The sequence below is a fragment of the Leuresthes tenuis genome, unplaced genomic scaffold (assembly GCF_036924035.1).
Source record: "Leuresthes tenuis unplaced genomic scaffold, fLeuTen1.0.hap1 SCAF_14, whole genome shotgun sequence".
Taxonomy (NCBI): Eukaryota; Metazoa; Chordata; class Actinopteri; order Atheriniformes; family Atherinopsidae; genus Leuresthes; species Leuresthes tenuis.
In genome coordinates, this window is record NW_027325368.1 from 10,907,309 (window position 1) to 10,925,865 (window position 18,557).

Below are 18,557 nucleotides of genomic sequence, written 5' to 3' on the forward strand. Positions count from 1 at the left end.
AGCTCAACTTTGTAATCATTTACACAGAAAGTTATATTTATCTGATAGATAAATATGTTCTATATAGTTTTCTATGTAAACAAAGAAACTTCCTCGCACACCAGAGTAAGTCATGGAGTTCCACAGGGGTCTGTGCTCAGATCGATTCTTTTCACTTTATACGTTCTGTCTGGTAATCTTATTAGACAACATTCCTATGCTGATGATATTTTCATAACATTTTTACCTTTATATGAAGGCAGATGAAACAAATCAGTTTATTCGACTCCAGGCATTGTCTTGATGACATGAAGAGCTGGATGACTGAGAACTTTCTGCTTCTAAATTCAGACAAAACTGAAGTTGCTGTCTTTGGACCTGAGCAGTTCAGGAAAAAAACTGTTTAACAATATACTTACTCAAGATGGCATTTCCTTGGCTTCTTGTACTACAGAACCTTGGAGTTATTTTTGACCAGGGCCTGTCCTTTGACTCATATAAAACAGGTTTTAGGACTGCCTTCCCACACCATCAAAATTAGGGAACATCCTGTCTTGGAGTGATGCAGAAAAAACCATCCATGCATTTTTTGCGTCAAGGTTGGACTACTGTACTTCTTTGTTATTGGGCTGTCCCAAAAAATTCTCTGAAAAGCCTCCAGCGGATCCAAAATGCTGCAGCTAGAGTTCTGATGAGAACAAACAGGAAAGATCATATTTCTCCAGTTTTAGTTTAATAAATTCAGAATAGAATTAAAAACTCTCACGTATAAAACTCTTAATGACCAAGCTCCATCATACCCTCAGTTATCGGGGGCGTGTTGGCAACTTGTTGTGGTACTTATTGTCCTCTTTCCCATCCACTCGACCCCCCCAACCAGTCAAGGCAAATGTTTGGCCTTCCTTAATCTGGTTATGCCAGAGGTGTCTTCCTGTTAAAAGGGAATTTTTTCTTTCCACCATGTCCTCATGCATGCTCAGAATAGGGGATTGGATAATAGGAAGTTTCTATGCAATTTTTTGGTTTCCTTAGCTGGGCTTTTTTTTAATGGCTCTGTATGAATTGGACTAATTTGTAATTTAATTAATTGGATTTGATTGTGATTATGATTGTATTACAATTCAGTGAATTATAATTCATACCTTGCCTCTCGCCCAGTGACCGCTGGGATAGGCTTTCGCCCACCATGACCCTGCATTGGATTAAGTGGGTATAGAAAATTGATGGTTGGATTATAATTCGCTTGAAGTGGACCGTGTCTTTAAAGTGCCTTGAGATGACATTTGCTGTGATTTGGCTATCAATAAATAAAACTGAATTGAATTGAAAAATGTCTCAACAACTACAGAAAGTATTGCCATACCATTTCATGTTAATATCTGGGATTCTCACTTTGACACAGAATCTGACAAAGTTAAACTGCAGAGTCAGCATACTTAGTAAAATCTTTTGGAAGGTCGGTGCTTGAGAAACAGCTAAATTAAAAGAGCTCTCGTATAATTTGTTCTGGCAGAATATATCATGTCCCCCTCTCGTTGAAATACTTTTCCACCCAGCCACAACCAGATAGGTTTGTTGAGTGATAACATGCAAAGTAAACTCTGCTGTGATGGGTTCTCTTGTTGTTAAATGCTTTAGAAATAACAAGAAATTTGCAATATTGCTGGATGGCTGGATGGATTTTTGATATGTCATAGTTTTTGAAGTATTTAAACTTTAAAACAAAATTATTTATCAGGCCAGAACATAGTCTATTTCATCTCAAAAGAATGTATTGCTATTAGTACTGCTGTCATACCAACCAAAAAATGAAGACGGTCCCTCACATGAAAAATGCACAAGCTCCACATCCCAGAGTTTACAATGTTTCCTTTTTTTAAATTAGTTTATTTATCTTTACCACCAGATTTAGTCATATAATTTGAACACAAATTGGACAAAGTGATATAACAAAGTGCAAGGTTTTGCAGCCTTGTTTTGCATCTTTTTAGCACTGCTGAAATTCAAAGATGCACAATTAGTATATTTCCCAGGGAGCAGGATGAGCCTTTTTTTTCCTTTTTTTAATTTAATGAGATGTTATAAGAGCTTAAATTGAAAACTATTACAAAAATGAACATTTATTCACCAAAAAAACGAAAAAAAAACGAGCTGTAGTTACAAACACCCAAACAGTTCAATAAAACCTTCCCCTTTTTTGAAAATGAACTGCCCTCTTCATACACAGCTGATGACAAAATAACACTCTTTTCAGAGGCAGCATACATCCTGGACAGGTCACCAGTCCATCACAGGGCCACGTAGAGACAAACGAGACACAACCATCCACACCCTCTTGCTGTGTGGTAATGGTGCTTACTCAGCCTCTTTTTATGTAGTATTTGGGACATAGCTTGTGTCCCATTAGGAACAAAATGTGGGGCACATGTGGGCCCACACAGCTGGACCCAGTTGGGACCCAGACAAGGCCCAATTTGAGTTTGGTGACACTGTGGGTGCCCACTACTGTGAACCTCACTACTGGCGGGGCAAATGTGGGGACAGGTGTGGGGTCCACACAATTTGTCCCAGATAAGGGGCCACAGTGGGACACCCATATCTTGCCCAGCCGGTGTGCTACAGGCTCATGGTGGGCCCCACCTGCTCGCAGTGACACCACAAGGCTCCCAAAGGGCACATTTGCTGGGGTTGTGTTGTTTCAAGCATCACAGGATGCTTGTGTGTGTGTTGGCTTTTTCATACATGCTGGCTTAATGTGTTTTCCTGAGCAATCAAGAGTGTATTGTATTTGTCTGTCTATGTGCACAAAGTATTGTTCTTGGTAGGTGTCAGTCTGAGAGATAGTGTTTGTGTCAGAGAGGCCATACTGTTTCTCAAGGTTAATGATATCATTGTAAATCATGTCACATCCTCTTCCCTCTCCACGACTTCCCTCTCTCCTCTTTTTTCTCCTTCTGCCTGCTGCCTTCACTCATTCTGGGATTTTCACCATGGCTTTGTACGTCTGTGAACCTGTTTGGTAATAAAAGCATGTGTATATGTGTTAAAGAGTAATGGAGGCCAGAATACACTCACATACTACAAATGTTCCTAGCACACAGACAGAGACATTCACATGTGTGTGCATTGGGAAAAATCTCTCACACATGCATGTATAATATGCATATTTTTATGAAGCGTTCTCCTTAATCAGGATCTCCTTTTCATCACTATTGACTCTTGATATTGTGCAGTCCACTACTTAATGTTCATTAAGAAAAAATACATATATATATTTTTTTTTAATTCTACATTGTATGCACACAGAGAATCTTAGAGGTGCAGTTGTGTTGTATTTGTCTGTTATACCTGAAGAATGTTATCACTCATTTTTCTAAATTCTTCTGGTATAAAATGTACAACTCTTCACTTTTACCCAACAGGCAGATAAAATATCTCTTCTTAACTGAAAGTGATTCCAACTTGAAGACAAATGAAGAGAAATCATCAAGAAAAAATTAAGTTTCCTTTTTGGACTGTTTATGAAGATTTAAAAGAAATTGCAGTGTATATTTTGAAAAAACATAGTGTTGACTGTAGATTCAGAATATGTTCTTACTGTTCGATTTGTTCACCACACAGTGAACCTGAAAACATAAATGAAAACAGTATGGTTCCTGTTTTATCTGGCTTTCAATCCAGTTTATCTCTACAGAACTAAAACTTTTGACTTGTGACTCTCTACCCCAGCTGATCACTGCTGATAATATTGGCCTGGTGAGCATGAGGTTGCAGTCATCTCGTATTTCATCCGAGTGTGCAAATTTTTTACTGTCAAGCAACGAGCAGTAAAAAATGAACAATCCTAAAAAAAAAATTAAACACTTATGAAACAAAATTGACTCATAAATATTGTAAGGAGCTTTTTAGACTAGGTAAGTTTTGGTTGCATATGAAGACATGCAAAGACAAATGGTCAGTGTACACTGTTAGGACTAAATTGCCCCAGTAACAAAGACTGAAAAAAGTGTGTAAGAGTGTAAAAAGATAAATAATTAGATTGTGATTTCTACAAATATGTGATGCCACACAATGGTAGAATAACAGTTTAACACATTCTCACTTCATTGGTTTTCTTTAGAAAAACATTTAGTTATGGCCCCAAATATTATATTAAATGTTAATTTTGTTTGGAATCTTTTTTTTTATCTTACAGTGTTGATTATGGAGTGCACTCAAAGCAACACGAAGGGCTGTAACTATATTTGTTCCGTTATTAATTGCTGTTTCTTTGTTTTAGTTACCCTGGTGGGGTATTCCTTCCTGGAAGAGCAAATGGGCGTATCCAGGGATGAGGGCTGTTAAATCTGGAAGCAAGCTCATCAGGCCAAATCTTGTGTGACTGGACTAAAGGGGATGGTTTAGGTTTAGTTCATTTTGTTTTCCCCTTTGTGTGTCATTTGGTTTGGCCTAGCTATAAGTTTCATTTATAAGTCATTGTGTTGGGTCAGTTAGTTTGCAGAAGGGATCTTTTTTTGATTAAGAACTTGTTAAGTTAAATTCTTTTAAGGATGATTATGTTTAGTTTTTATGGATCTATTTGTCATTGTTTTGGGATTTTTGTGACAATTTTGAATATCTCTGGGTACATAAAAACCCATTTTGAACATATTTTTCTGTATACGTCTCCCTGACTACTTGGTCCCTATCAATATAGCTTTAAATGCAGAAGACTGATGAAGTCTAAGAAAACCCTGTCTACAGTAACCTCCCTGTTTTGACAGTTCTCTGTAAAAGCTATCTCCTCAGACACCTTAATATAATCTGTACCTGCATGACACTGCATTATCATAACTGAATAAAGATGGGTCTGAGTGAGCTAGCAGCCTCCCTGTGTGCAGAGAGCACAGTACTGATATGAATTTGCCACTGTGTCCCTGCAGTCTATACAGGTCTGTGTGCATGGGAGGTTACCCATATAGACACACTGGTGTGAGTTTGTGAGTGTAGCTACATCTGCTCACTCGCTGTGTTTGTGTGTTTCTATTCTCAACCATTTTTCTCCTCAGGCTTTGTTGCCCCCCTGTGGTGGTGATGGCAGGTCGTGTTGGTCCTCTCAGATACTTTGCTCTGTCAAACAGATTCACCCAAATGGTTTCAGCTTCATGCTGAACTAAAACTCTTCCATCACATGCTGCACTTTCTCCACACAGCTGCGATTGTTTCCTCTGTTGGACACTTTCTTTATTCTATCCTCTTAACTCTCTGCTTCTTCCATGCTCTCCTGATTGTTGGACTATTGATCAAAAGTTTATTGTCCTTTCCCTCACTTGCCTAAAGCCTTGAAAAAATATTTGATCCCTTCCTGATTTCTTTTGTTTTGGTGTGCAAAAGCCCCTTGAAGGCCACAGAAGGAAACACAATTTCATAGTCATTTTGCTATTTTAGTCACATCCATTACAAATTTGAATGTATCCTATTTGCACTTTGCATGTATTTTTTTTGCTCATTTTAGTTCATTTGTGCACACGAAATGAGAGTAAATACATTGTTAGTACATCACTGTGCAAACTTATTGCGACATAGCCCTTGAACGCATGGTTTTGCTGTTGTATTTCATGCAGTACTTGTAGCACAATATGACCTAATAATATATGATTTCCCTTTAAAGCCACTGAGGAGCTCTACTCAAATTAAGTTTAACAGCAATGGTAATAACAAAATACAAAATTTTAACCATATTTTCTGTGCTAAGTGCAATCAAAACATTTGATTCTTTGGCTATGGCAAAGCAAAAAAAGTTTAATTTGGTAGCCTTCAACTATTGAGTATCTATGGTATGAGTAGTATGAGTATGGTATGAGTATGGCGCAGTGGTATGAGGTTCCAAGTCAAAACTTGCTCATTACACACTGATCTGTCATGACATTTAAGTTCTGCCTCTGCTCAAAATCAAGATTTATTCGTATAATCATAAAGATTTATTTTAAGTACTACAACTTGCTGGTTGGAGCTTTTTGCAAGGACTGTGAGGAACCCATGAAGTGAGAACCCAGTAAGCCGGGAGCCAGCTGACTGGCAAGCAGTGCCTTTCTAATATTGTAAAAAGAAATATATATTGCATACATTATCATTCTGATACTTGTACTTGCATGTGACCTTGTATAATTCAGCCTCTTCTTGCGTAGAATGACTTTCTGGTTTAAACCTTCACGACTGAATTACCCCAATATTAGAAGTCTTAAACAGAGCATAGCAGAAACAGTTGAAGTAGACAGGGCATGCAGTGTCATCAGCTGGCAGGATGACATACGGGCAGGGCCGGATTAGCATGAAGCCACAATCATACCCCAAATCATTTTTAGGCCACTAGATTATGACTAACACTGCTGGATCTTGGCATTCAAATAGATGTTACTTTGACACTTACCATTTTCCAAAACCCTTTTTCAGACCAGTCCCATCACCCACACGGCAACAGCTCTCCTGTACAATCATAACCTCCCCCAGCAGGACATCAGTGGGCCCTGCAAAAATTAAATCGGTTTATACATATAAAGGATATTGGTCAAAGAAGGTGATAATAATAATAATAATAATAATAATAATAATAATAATAATAATAATAATAATAATAATAATAATAATAATAATAATAATAATAATGAACTCTTCATGTTGCATTTACTCTGCAGAAGTCATGAACTGAAATAGAATTCTGTAGAACCTTTGCAGTAGTACAACAAGCTTCTGCCTCAGCTAACATCGTATTCTTTTCTGCAGGTATCTGCTGCAACAGTGATGTTTTTAATCCCTTTCTGGCTCATCCCGTAGGAGTTTTGCTTCTCTGCTCACTACCCTGCAGCATCTCAGCCAGGCCTGTCGAAGCTGTTATGATGAATGAGTAAGAGTTTCAGGAGGACTGGGATACAGATCCAGCAGGGGGATCATTAACAGAAATGCATTCACGAGGTCAGGCGGGAGTGGGTTCAAGACAGAGAATATAAATATCATGCATGTGTGCTTATATTCAGTGTTTATATGAATGCCTGCCCGAGAGCATATTTATGTTTTTTCCAATCGCACACTGATCCACCCACAGACCATCAGCATCTTAAATCATATATAGATGAAAAAAGCAGAGAGGGGGAGGGAGACGGAAGGCTCACAGTTGTTCATTACAGTCTTTCTTATATATGGAGGTAGATGGTGAAATAGTGGCTTGATGGCCACTGTTTCCATGGCAACAGTGTTGGAGCAACCTCTGCCCACAACATCTCAAAAGATCACAGATGTTATTTCTAAAGTAAAGTAAGACAAGATGGTGTCTAAAGCTTGAAAGATAAACATTTCTTAGACCAAAACAGCATGAAATGTTGCAGGAGCAAACTAGTTGTTTTTGGATGAAATGCAGTGCTGAGGCCACAAAAATCTGCATCGTTGTGTGGGGTTTTTAACTAGCAGTGTCACTGTAAAGCAGGCAGCAGAGAAACAGAAAAACACGTTTTTCCATCATCAAGTTGTTGTAAGGAGAAACCATGACATATTATTTTCTCCTTTTCTCAGATTTTTTTCAGCTGTCTCAGCTTTGATATTCTACAAATTCGTATAAATCTATCTGCTCACTTTCTCTATCAATCTATGTTTGCAGCTTTTCTTGCACTTTATTGACATAAAATCAAATGATTTCGCACTTGGCCGCCTCAAGTGGCACAAAGTGATAACTTTGAAAGACTGAACTTGTTAGATCTAAATTTGATCTTCCTCAGTGGCTGCCAAGGGGAAGATGGAGAAAGTGGAAATATTTGAATAAAGGTATTTTGCTTTAAAGCTGCCAGCCAAGATAATTTCACCAAATCTAATCATTCTGTGTGGATCCAGAGCTGTGATAGGGCAGCTATACCATGTATCTATAATAACTTGAGATAATTCAAACAAAAACTAAATAGAAAATACGCCCTGAATTCTGGCAAAACAGGTCTTGATGGTGCCTTCTGAAACATCAGTGTACTGTCTGTTAAAGGCTGAACTCTTTCCCAACATGCACTTTGTCCAGAGAATCCCCTCAGCCCACCTCTGTCGTAAAAAGATCTGCTGAATATGAAGCCAAATAAGAAGCATTATCTAAGTAGAAGTAGAAGTGATTGTTTGGCACTTTTAAGAAAAGTTAAAACAATCACAAAAAATATATTGTTTCCAGCTGTGGTCACAAATTAAATGCCTCAAAAGCTTCTCTGAAGGTGAAATCATACCACAGTACACACAATTAAGGAAAGCCTTCCATCGAATGGAATGTAACATAATGGATCAATTCAGAAAAGAAAGGGTCAATCAGAGATGAGAGGAAACTGTCAACATTTGAGTATTGTAAGGGTATGGGGTTAGGGTGTTGAAAATCCTTCTTCTTTTAACATCTTCAAAGATTTTCTGTTTTGGGGGAAAAAATTATGTGTCATAGGAGTTCTGAGAAATCTCTGTTTTTGTTTTACCAGTAAACAGATAGAATCATTTGTATCTCCTTTTGCGGTAAAATGAGTGAAAAACAGATGGTAGTGAAGCCTGAGAATCCTTCTTGTTTTAGTAGTAAGCAGACTTCTCCCTCTCCTTGTGGAGGTAAAATGGCTGGAAAAAGGTGAAGCGAAATAAAATTAATTACTTCTAGACGGTGGCAGCATGGTTTTGGAGAGGAATGTAACAATACTTTCTTTTATTTTTTGGAGGTGTAAGACAAGATAAAAATGGTGCATCTACTTGGAGCAGAGACCCTAAGGATTCAACAAGAGAAGATCAGGATCATGGCCTTTGGTACGCAAAAGTTCCATTTAAACGTTTTACACTGAAAATACAGACATATAAAGTTCCAACACAATTTTTAGGGAAGAAGCTGTCAACATTTGAGTATCAGGTAAGGTTGAAGTAAATCCTTCTGTTTTGACAGCTTCAAAGATGTTCTCCTTTTGGGGAAAAATGAGTCCCGAGAATCTTCTGTTTCTGTGGGGACAAAAAAAACTGGATGAAAAACAGATGGCTGTAATGTTGACATATTTTTCCTTGTCTGAGACGTTGGTCAAAATTCTAAAGACCCATTGCTGAAATAATCTTTTAGCTCCTTGAATAAAATTGCCAATCATAATTGCCAAAAATTGCCAATAATTCTTTCACTTTATCTGTTTTTGTTCCTAATCTCTCTTATTATAGTTTTACCTTTGATTTTCTCATCTTTTCAATGTGTGTCACATCTGATGTCGACAATTAATCTGAATCCATGTATGGTGTTAAATCTAATCTACAGGATGTATAGTCTGACTTGCATTTCTTATGTATTGAGACACAGCATGACTTGGCTGAGACAACAATGGTCTCTGTGTCCATTTCTGTGTCTCGGGCTGATTTGCTTCCCCTTCTCACACTGGAGGGTGTCAAATGAGTGTATATAGCAATTCCCCTGTAGCACTGCAGACTCCTCTATGGACACACTTGCCAGCATGTGTTTCCATGGAGATGCAATTTGTTCACGCGCCCCTGCAGCTTGTGTCATTGACTTCAATTAGTGCAGAAGGCCGTCTTGCCTAAGCGCACACTTACGCAGAGAGCCAGGTTTAAAGGGTTGGAGAAAATTGTTGGAGGAGATTGCGAGTGTGATATACGTCAGAGAAGACTTCAGGGCAACAGAAAGGCTTTACAGTGCAAAGTTAAAATTCTGGAACATTTTGATTTAAGACTAAAAGCAGCCCACGATATCAGTGATCAGCAAAGTCAGTCTAATACAAAGTCACTGTAATATTTGCATGAAAATTACCCACACTGCATGAAGGAAGGAAGGAAAGTGTGCCTTAGTTTATCAAAAGTGCTGAGGATATTATATGTGAATCAGTTAATGATCAATAAGCCAACATTAATAGCACTAAACATGGATGGAATTGATTAAATTTTTTTTGCAGTTTTTTAGTAATTTATTGAGTTAACCTGGTTCTGGTGCAAAATGAAAAGTCATAGCATTGACAAGGACCATAATCGATCCTCTCTGGACATTCTACATCTGTTCCATCTAACAGCTGTTGAGATACTGTGCTCAAAAACACACTTGATCAAGAATGTATATGTCAAAGTTTGGGATGGACCACAAAGAGAAAGTGTTGTGGGTTCACAGAAGTCAGTAGGCTTGTTTATTTCAAATTTCTTCGGTGAACCCACAAAAATTAATAAATGAACTGAATATTTAGATAGAAAATAAAAATCTGAGCATTGTGATGACTTCATTACAACTTTTCAACCAAACTGAATTAGATTAATAAAGAAAAATAAGTAAATTCCAGCTCATTCTGGCTTAATTTGTGAGAAACTGGCTTCAATTTCAATGTAGACTGAACAACATTATTGGCAGAGTAGTGGGACGTGGCTTTAAAGCGATTCAACCTTGACTATCCCAACTCATTATGAGCACACTCCCGGGCTGCATCTGTAATTACTGTGAACAGGTGCATCACTCAGCCACATCACCATGTAGTTAGTGATTTAATTTAGAGATGCTGCCCAGGATATTAACCCCACTAATTACAACAGCGAGCTCCACTTTCGACCACGGGGACGAAACGTTGGGGACCCTGGGGCATGGAAAAGCACACAATTACTTTCGCTTTTATTCTCAGGGGATTACAGATGTGGAGGATGTGGTATTCACCCAGAGAAGGCTTTCAGATTGAGCCCCCGTGAGGAAATAGTGTGAATACAGTTGAGGATTACTTTTTTTCTGTGGAAGGTTTCACATGAACAGAAATTTAAACTTACAATACTATTATTCAGCTGAAACTTTTAACGCCTAAAATACACTATGAAAGGCTGACTAAGATGCTGACACTGGGTTTCCTGGGCTGTGTATGCACTGCACAGGCTATGGGACTCAGCAACAAATTCTTGCCAATGATGAGAAAAGACATATCTACCAAAGGACAGGTTAAGAACGGAAGCTATTGTTCACAGAAAAGTGTACCAAAAGGCATGTGGGAGACTCCATAAACATATGGATGAAGGTTCTCTGGTCAAATGAGACTAAAATGGAACTTCTTGGCAATCAAGGAAAACACTATGTCTGACACAAATCCAACACCTCTCATCACCACAAGAACACCATCCACACAGTTGAGCATGGTGGGGCTTCCTGCAAGCACGGTAAATATGCTTGCAGGAAGCCCCACCAGAAAGTGGATGCAGAACGATGTTCAAAGCTTATGTGAGTGTGGAATCTGGACATGTTTAAGTTAGACAACTTACACAAATGGATTATATTGAATTTCTTTGATTAAACAGTTTTGTATGATAACATTGTTATTTGTAAAATGCATTTTTTAAAGACATTTCAACGATGATGCATTAACTCCAGCTTTCCAGTTTGGCTGCAAAGCTAGTAGTTTGTCAGTCTGTTAGGGACTTTGCCTGGAAAACTTTTAGATACAGAAGTTTTATTTGAATTAAACAAAGATGAACCAAAGATGACATACAGATACTGAGATGAGTGACAAAAGCAACTCTGCATATTCACTCAAAAGTCAGATTCCCCCAACAGAAAGTCCAAGGACCAAGTGTCACAGACACCACTGACTGTAGGTGTTCAAAGTGATCTATAGACAGTGAGGACTAAACACCAAAGATGCCAAAACTCAACCAAAGCTCTTCACAGTTTTCATGCATTTCTGCTCATAGGATATGTGAAGAACCCTTTGAAGTTTTTTCCTGTTTTTTTAATTACACAGTCTCTTGTTCGCATGCATAATTTTCATCTCTCATAGTCTCAGAACACTGTGGCATTTTTTATTTCATATGTGAGTATGTCAGATTTTTTTTTTCTTCAGAGAACAGAATAGGGTGAGAGCAGGCCTGTGATCTTTTATTCATCCATTCGTCCCCCTCTCCTCGCTCCTCGCCTCCGCATCAGGGAGCTAAGCATCTGACAGTCCTCACTGAAAACTACCAGCTGGAGTGACAACGAGAGGAGTGGAGGAGGTAGGGAAAAAACAGAGGAGAATAACTTTGTGGTGTGTGAATGTACTATGGACAGGAGGGCAGTCAGGGCAAAATATGCTGACAGCAGCTCAGCCCTCTGAGCAGAGCAGATGGTTAGGACAGAACTGGCTATGGCTCCAGATCAAAACCTCACCTCTCAAAAGTCACAAGCTTTGAATAGAATTAACTTTTGGGTCTCAGTTAACCTTGTCCTGTATCCTGTTTTAGTTTTGGCCTGTTTTGTAGTCCCCCACAGGAGAATTTTATACTCCTGAACTCTTTGTATATATACATGTATATATATATATATATATATGCACATACTTTCTAATTTTAATTATACACCTATAATGGCCAAGAGTAAAAACTAATTACATCAGTTTCAACATATTCTGTATAGTGTGCAAATGTATTTTTCAACAGATGCACAGAGAACATCATAGACTGAAGCTTTTAATGCAGGCCTAGGGAGCATTTTATCTATAGTTCATCTATAGCTGTGGGATGTAACACTACTGCCATAGACAAATCTATGTCTGCGCCGAATATTTTAGCGGCTAACAAAAGACATCTCTAGAAGCCACCAAATATATCAAGAGACTAGAGACAAGGTTATATAATGTTACAGATACTAAAACATGTAAGAATACTTAATGATACATACATAATTAAATACTTAAAAAAGAAAAGAGTAGACAGTATATACATACATACATAAACATGTACTGTCTACTCTTTTCCAGTGTATTCAAAGCATTTTCACTCACACAGCACATTTTAGTTTTTACAGGCTACACAGGCTACCTTTACATTCATAGAGAGGCACATTCAGCATCTTGTGAGCCTGAAGTTGACCACATTTGTAAATTTGTTTTTACTTGACAAAAAAAATGTCCATGGTAAACCTAAACAGAACTGAAGTGGCTAACTATAATGATAAAGGAATAACTTTATTTTAAAATTCTGATAAATAGCATAACATGGATGAACATGCTGCTGTTGTAATGTGTATTTCACATTAGTCATGATGCAGAGCACCAAAGAAAATGTTTGGAATAAACATGTTTCAATAGTTTTATTGTAGGAATCGTCCACAACTTCAGTCTCATCTGATTTATAGTCTTCATAGAACAAATGGAGAAATGATCATGACCGTATTCTTTTCATATATTCAAACCTGCTTGTTGGCACATTTAATCAATAGTGCCAAGCAAATCAAGCATGACAGTACAAGAGAGGTAATCATCAACAATGAAGCTAACTCAGCATCTGCCATCGTCCTATTTTCCTCTGAGTTCTCACCAGCAGTAAAATCTGATGTTTATTCTTGTCCCTTCTTTCTCATATTCTTTAGTTCTTTATATTCTATTCTTCTTTTGTCTCTTAGTTTTTATTATCATTACTTTATCTTTGTTTTTTCTAGTTGCTGTAACATGGGATGGTAAAGCAAAATGGTGTTGTGTCAGTATGGAAAACAAAGTTGTGAACTGCGGTATTTCAGTGCAAAGGCAGTCCTGGGCAGTTTTAGGCCCGGGAATGTGCAGAACAACGTTTGGTACGCTTCAAATTGAGTGAGAAGCACAAAAAGTATTAAGGTTCACAAACTTCTCCCAGCTGGCTATAAGTTATATTCAACCTAGGGTGTTTTTTATTTGTTTGTTTTTTTCCAACTACCCACACTATTTGATCTCAGACATATATGGACCAGTAAAAAATGAATATTGACCACTGACAGGTCCCGGCTAAGGTCCCAGAGACCATTTTTTGGTTTGGTTTCCTACAGCTGAAAACTCTCTGTGAGAAATTAAATAACTTACTTGGTAATGTTGTTTTGTCCTTTGCCTCCTTGTTTCAATGTTGACCTTATTGTTTGAATTTTCTAGTTTTGCATTGCAGTTGATTTTATTCCTGAATATTTTCTTATGTTCCTTGTTTAACTTTACTGTTATATTTTGTAGAGCTTGCTTACCTTCGACATTATGTTTAGTTTTGCTCCCTGTTCTTGTTCCACACCAGATTTCAGCTGTTTTCTTAAAAGGTTTTAGTTAGCGCATGACTTCCACCAACATCTATATTGCTGACATTTTCCGCTCCTTCTCTCTCCATTCACATACACACAAACATGTATTCAGACTTCGAGCCTCAAGTTGCCATGGCAATCTGATGAAGAGTTATGATTAAAAGGCTAGGGTAAAAATGTACATGCACTTGTATTTGATTGCCACAGATTGACATTAATTAGACTCTCACATGACAGACAGTTAGTATTTTTGGTGAGAACTGAAATATTTATATACACACAGGTGAAACTCCTACCAGAACATCTAATAAAAATTGCTAGATACTAGATGATGACGACTTTGCAGAGAATAGAATTGCTTCAGTAAAGGTGATGATTAATGAAAGAGCTGATGGTCTGCAAGCCAACATAGACGAGCTCAATCTTGCGATTTGTTTTGATGCATCTTTACAAACAGAAGCAGCGCTGCCATATTATTTTTAGAGAGAAGAAGCTTTCTTCTGGTGACCCTTCCAGAGAAGCTATACTTGTTGTTCAGGGGTTAATTCAACTTTGTGGAAAGTTCGGCAGCATAAGTTTTGAAAGCATAAGTTGCCATGGTGATACACCCCCGATGGTTTGGTATACATTATAGTGGTAGAGAGCCCCGTCTAACCTGTTTAACCCTCATGTTGTGTTCCGGTCAAATTTGACCGATTTAAAAGTTTTATCTCTGAAAAATATTGTTAATTTGATCAGACTGACCTAAGGTTCCATGACTTTGTCCACAAAAAGATTTTAAACACACAAAAGAAATTGTACTAATTTGCATCAAATTTTGTGTGTTTTATTCAACTTTTGTACACTCTTGGTGTTCCTGGTCAAAAATGACCGCTCATTAGAAATGAATGGGGGAGACTACAATTAGAGTGAAAAACTGAGCTCAGGTTCATCCTCATTTGTCAGATGGACACACACATGCATGCACACACACACACACACCTTGGCTCTTTTACGGGAACAACACTTGGCAGTTCTTACAGACGGTTACAACATAGTTTCAATAATATTGAACTTTTCTCGTGACTTTGGTAATATAGTGCTTTTTCAAGGCCTTGCCCGCAGTTCGTTGTGGGCAGCACCATGACAGATATTTATACCGTAAGTGAGGCTCTTGATCATATATTTGATCATCACACTGGTGAGGAGGAGAGAGACTTTGAAAGTTAAAGTGAGGATGAATTAGAGGAGGAAGTGTCAGAAGCTTAAGATGAAATGTAATATGTTCCAGACAAAAAAATAACTGATGGGGAGGAATCCAGTGATGAAGAGGATGGTCATGCTGAGGCTGCTGTCACATTCAAGAGAATCATGGGAGGCTTTCAGCTGAAAATGCCATCAGCCTGACCCCAGGACCAAGAAAATATATCCTGACTGAGTCTATCCAAACCATCGGGGTAAATGTGACCAACTTGGAGGGGAAACAGATTTACAAAGACAGTTGGAAGGAGGTAACCCAGACAGACATCAAAGGTGTTACTTTATGTGACTGTTTAAGAGTTTTAAATGGTTTCAAAACAATTGTTTTTGGTAACTTTGACCCCAAGTAGTCTGTGATAAGCAGTATGTTATTTATATATATATGATTATTTCTCATAGTCAAAATAATGATGAAATTATGTTTTTTTTTAAACCCAAATTTAAGATGTATAAGCTCCCATCAATGAGGTATACAGGCCATAAATAAGAAATAGAAGTTCAAAACTTGTTATATTAACAAAAACTTAAGTTGAAAAAAAGATCTAACACAACAAGTAGTAGTAATATATTTATCAGGTGTGATGAGTCTTAATGGTACTGTGACCGGGAACACAAAATTGTTTGACATGAAATGAACACAACATGAGGGCTAACATATCAGTCCAGTGTGTAACCAGGTGGACTAAAATACATTAGAACCATTTGAAACAGAGCAGTGTATGTGTTAAGGTCTGTTGACCAACTAATGTCTTCCCAGATATGATATCATATCACAGATATTCCGTAGAAATAAAAGTAATTCTTAAAAAAAAGAACTCATTTATATGTCTTCTTCTTCCACTTAATCACAGCCACTGGCTAGCAACATCAGCTGGTGATGCTATGCCATCTGGTTTATTTGCTTCAAACCCATTAATAGGAACACGTCTGATTCACATTTCTTTTTTACAGCTTTCCAAAAGGTTGGTTCAAATTAGCTTTTTCTAGTTAATAGAAACTCCGCTAATGAGGGTTACAGCATATGATTCGCATCAATTCTACGCTCATCATACCATTCAGTGACTCCCTGTTCCTTTGTTGAAGCAATGTAGCCCAAGAGAACACTCTCGTCAAGACTGTGGTCTCTTCCAGGATCACCTTTACCTTCACAGGATAAAGGGGATCACTCAGAACAACTCTGTACTGATTTGCAGTGACCCTTCTTCCTGTAAGTGGACGAATGGAGTCAAACCATGCCAGCAAAATGGCCTCTACACATGAAGAGAGCTTTGGCATCTACTTTCTGTTTGGATCAAGGTTTCCAGGATTTTTATTTTATTATTATTTTTGCTGCATGTCTAAGAATTGAAACAGCAAAGTTGACTACAGTGAACAGCTGTTTTCAGGGTAGTTGCCAGTGCTGCAGTGAAGGACACGGGAGACACAAAAAAAGAAAATCAAACCATGCATTTTCTCTTTCAGCTTATTCCAATTCAGGGTTCCTGGGGGAAGAAAATAAAGGAAAAAAGGAAAAAATATCAACTGACAGTTAAAAATGTAAAGCTTTGACGTGATTCTTTTTTTTTTGAACAACTAAAGTTATTTTAGCTTGCTGTACACTATATAAATCCTTTCAAATTCAAGTTTTTATTTATGACAAACCCTGTCTGAAATTGCACATCTTCACACACCCCACACATGTTGCCCACATTTGCCATGTTTACTCCAAAATATTGGCACATTCATAAAAGATCAGCACTAAATATTTAGGACGGACATGAGAACAGCGGCAAGAAAAATCATTTTGATGTTTGTCCTTGCGTGACGTTAATGGAATATTACCTGTTGTTCATCCCCATGGAAGTATACTTGGCTTAGCTTCTTACAATATGAAGCTAATCCAAGTGGCTCTCGCTTCCTCTTTTAACTTTCATATACTTTCTTAGAGTTTGGTTTGTCTCTAGGTTTTCTAGAGAAATATGTGCGTATTTATGTATCTTTTAATAGTTATTGATCAACAAATTTACAAAACCATGCCCCAGGTATTTGAGTAACATTCAGCGAGTACAGACAGTAAACACAGAAGAGAGATCAACCTTCTTTTTTTTCCCTTTACGTGTACCAACGTGTGCCGTGTTAACAGTTCTCTGTATTTTATTTCACAACCACATCCACTTAGTTTAGCTCGCTGCCAATACACACTGTGACCTGAGCTTCCTCTGTTATTGAAATAGATACCTCACAGTGTGGGCACAGCATGAGTTTATTTGACCCAAGTTTAAGATTTAATTAAGTACAGTGTGTGTGTGTGTGTGTGTGTGTGTGTGTGTGTGCGTGCGTGTGCTGTGCTGTGATTATACATATAAAGTGGAAACCACAAAGATGTTCAAAAGGTCAGGGACAACTCTAAATGTGACACTGTTGTCCTACCTAAAACATTTGCTCATGCAGGTAGGCATGTCCAATAATTAAGAACATCCAACCTCTAGTGGTCATGAGAGCAAGTCCATGTGAAGAGTGAAAATGGCACTCATTACCTTAGAAGGGATGTTTTTAGACCTTACCATGTTGGTAAAAAAGATTGTATTTCAGACCTAACTGTAATCTTTTCCAACTAAAATCAAGTAATGTTAATGCTGACACCCAATCCTGATGTGAAAAAGGTGTTTTAGCAAAGTGCTGTTGTTTTAGATCATATGTTGATCTCAGTCGTATATCACACAAAGGCCCATTACTTGGCCGCTCCATCTACCCATCCCTCTTTCCTCCTCATGAGAACTTTGCAGCATCTTAAACAAATGGCTCGAGAATAATGTGTGCCATGATGTGGAAATGCTTGGAAATGTATGTTTGTACAGTGAAAGCATAAATCCTACCAAAAGGCTGACTTATTGCATGTTTAATGTGGTGCATATAATGAGATGTTCTCTGATCAAAGGTACGCACAGACACAAGTGTGATGTCCGAAAACTTCCCCCCAGAGGCTCCTGAAATTGTATTTGGAGGCAAAAACACATTGGTTCAATTAGCTGGTGTAAAGACGTCTATTCTCATATATATGTATATATATATCTATAGATATATATCTATACCGAGCAATACTTAGACAAATTGCAAAAAACTCAAGAGCTACATCTCAGACTTCAGGTCTCAGTTAGCCAGTTAAAATATATAAGTACAGAAAAAGACAAGTATACAAGACAAGCTTCTCTGGAAGGGTTACCAGAAGAAAGCTTCTTCTCTCTAAAAATAATATAGCAGCAGTGTTTATGCTTGTAAAATTGCATCAAAACAAATCGTAAGACTTCTGGAACAATGTACTTTGGATCGATGAGACCACGGTGGAGATGTTTGGTTGCTA

At 37.8% G+C, this 18,557-nt stretch overlaps 1 protein-coding gene across 1 annotated transcript in view; it reads right to left on the reverse strand.

Annotated features, from left to right (window-relative positions):
• The window catches only part of LOC140268337 (E3 ubiquitin/ISG15 ligase TRIM25-like), a 142,925-nt gene that overhangs the window by 32,285 nt on the left and 92,083 nt on the right, over positions 1 to 18,557 (reverse strand). The gene's annotated exons all lie outside the window — the stretch shown is intronic.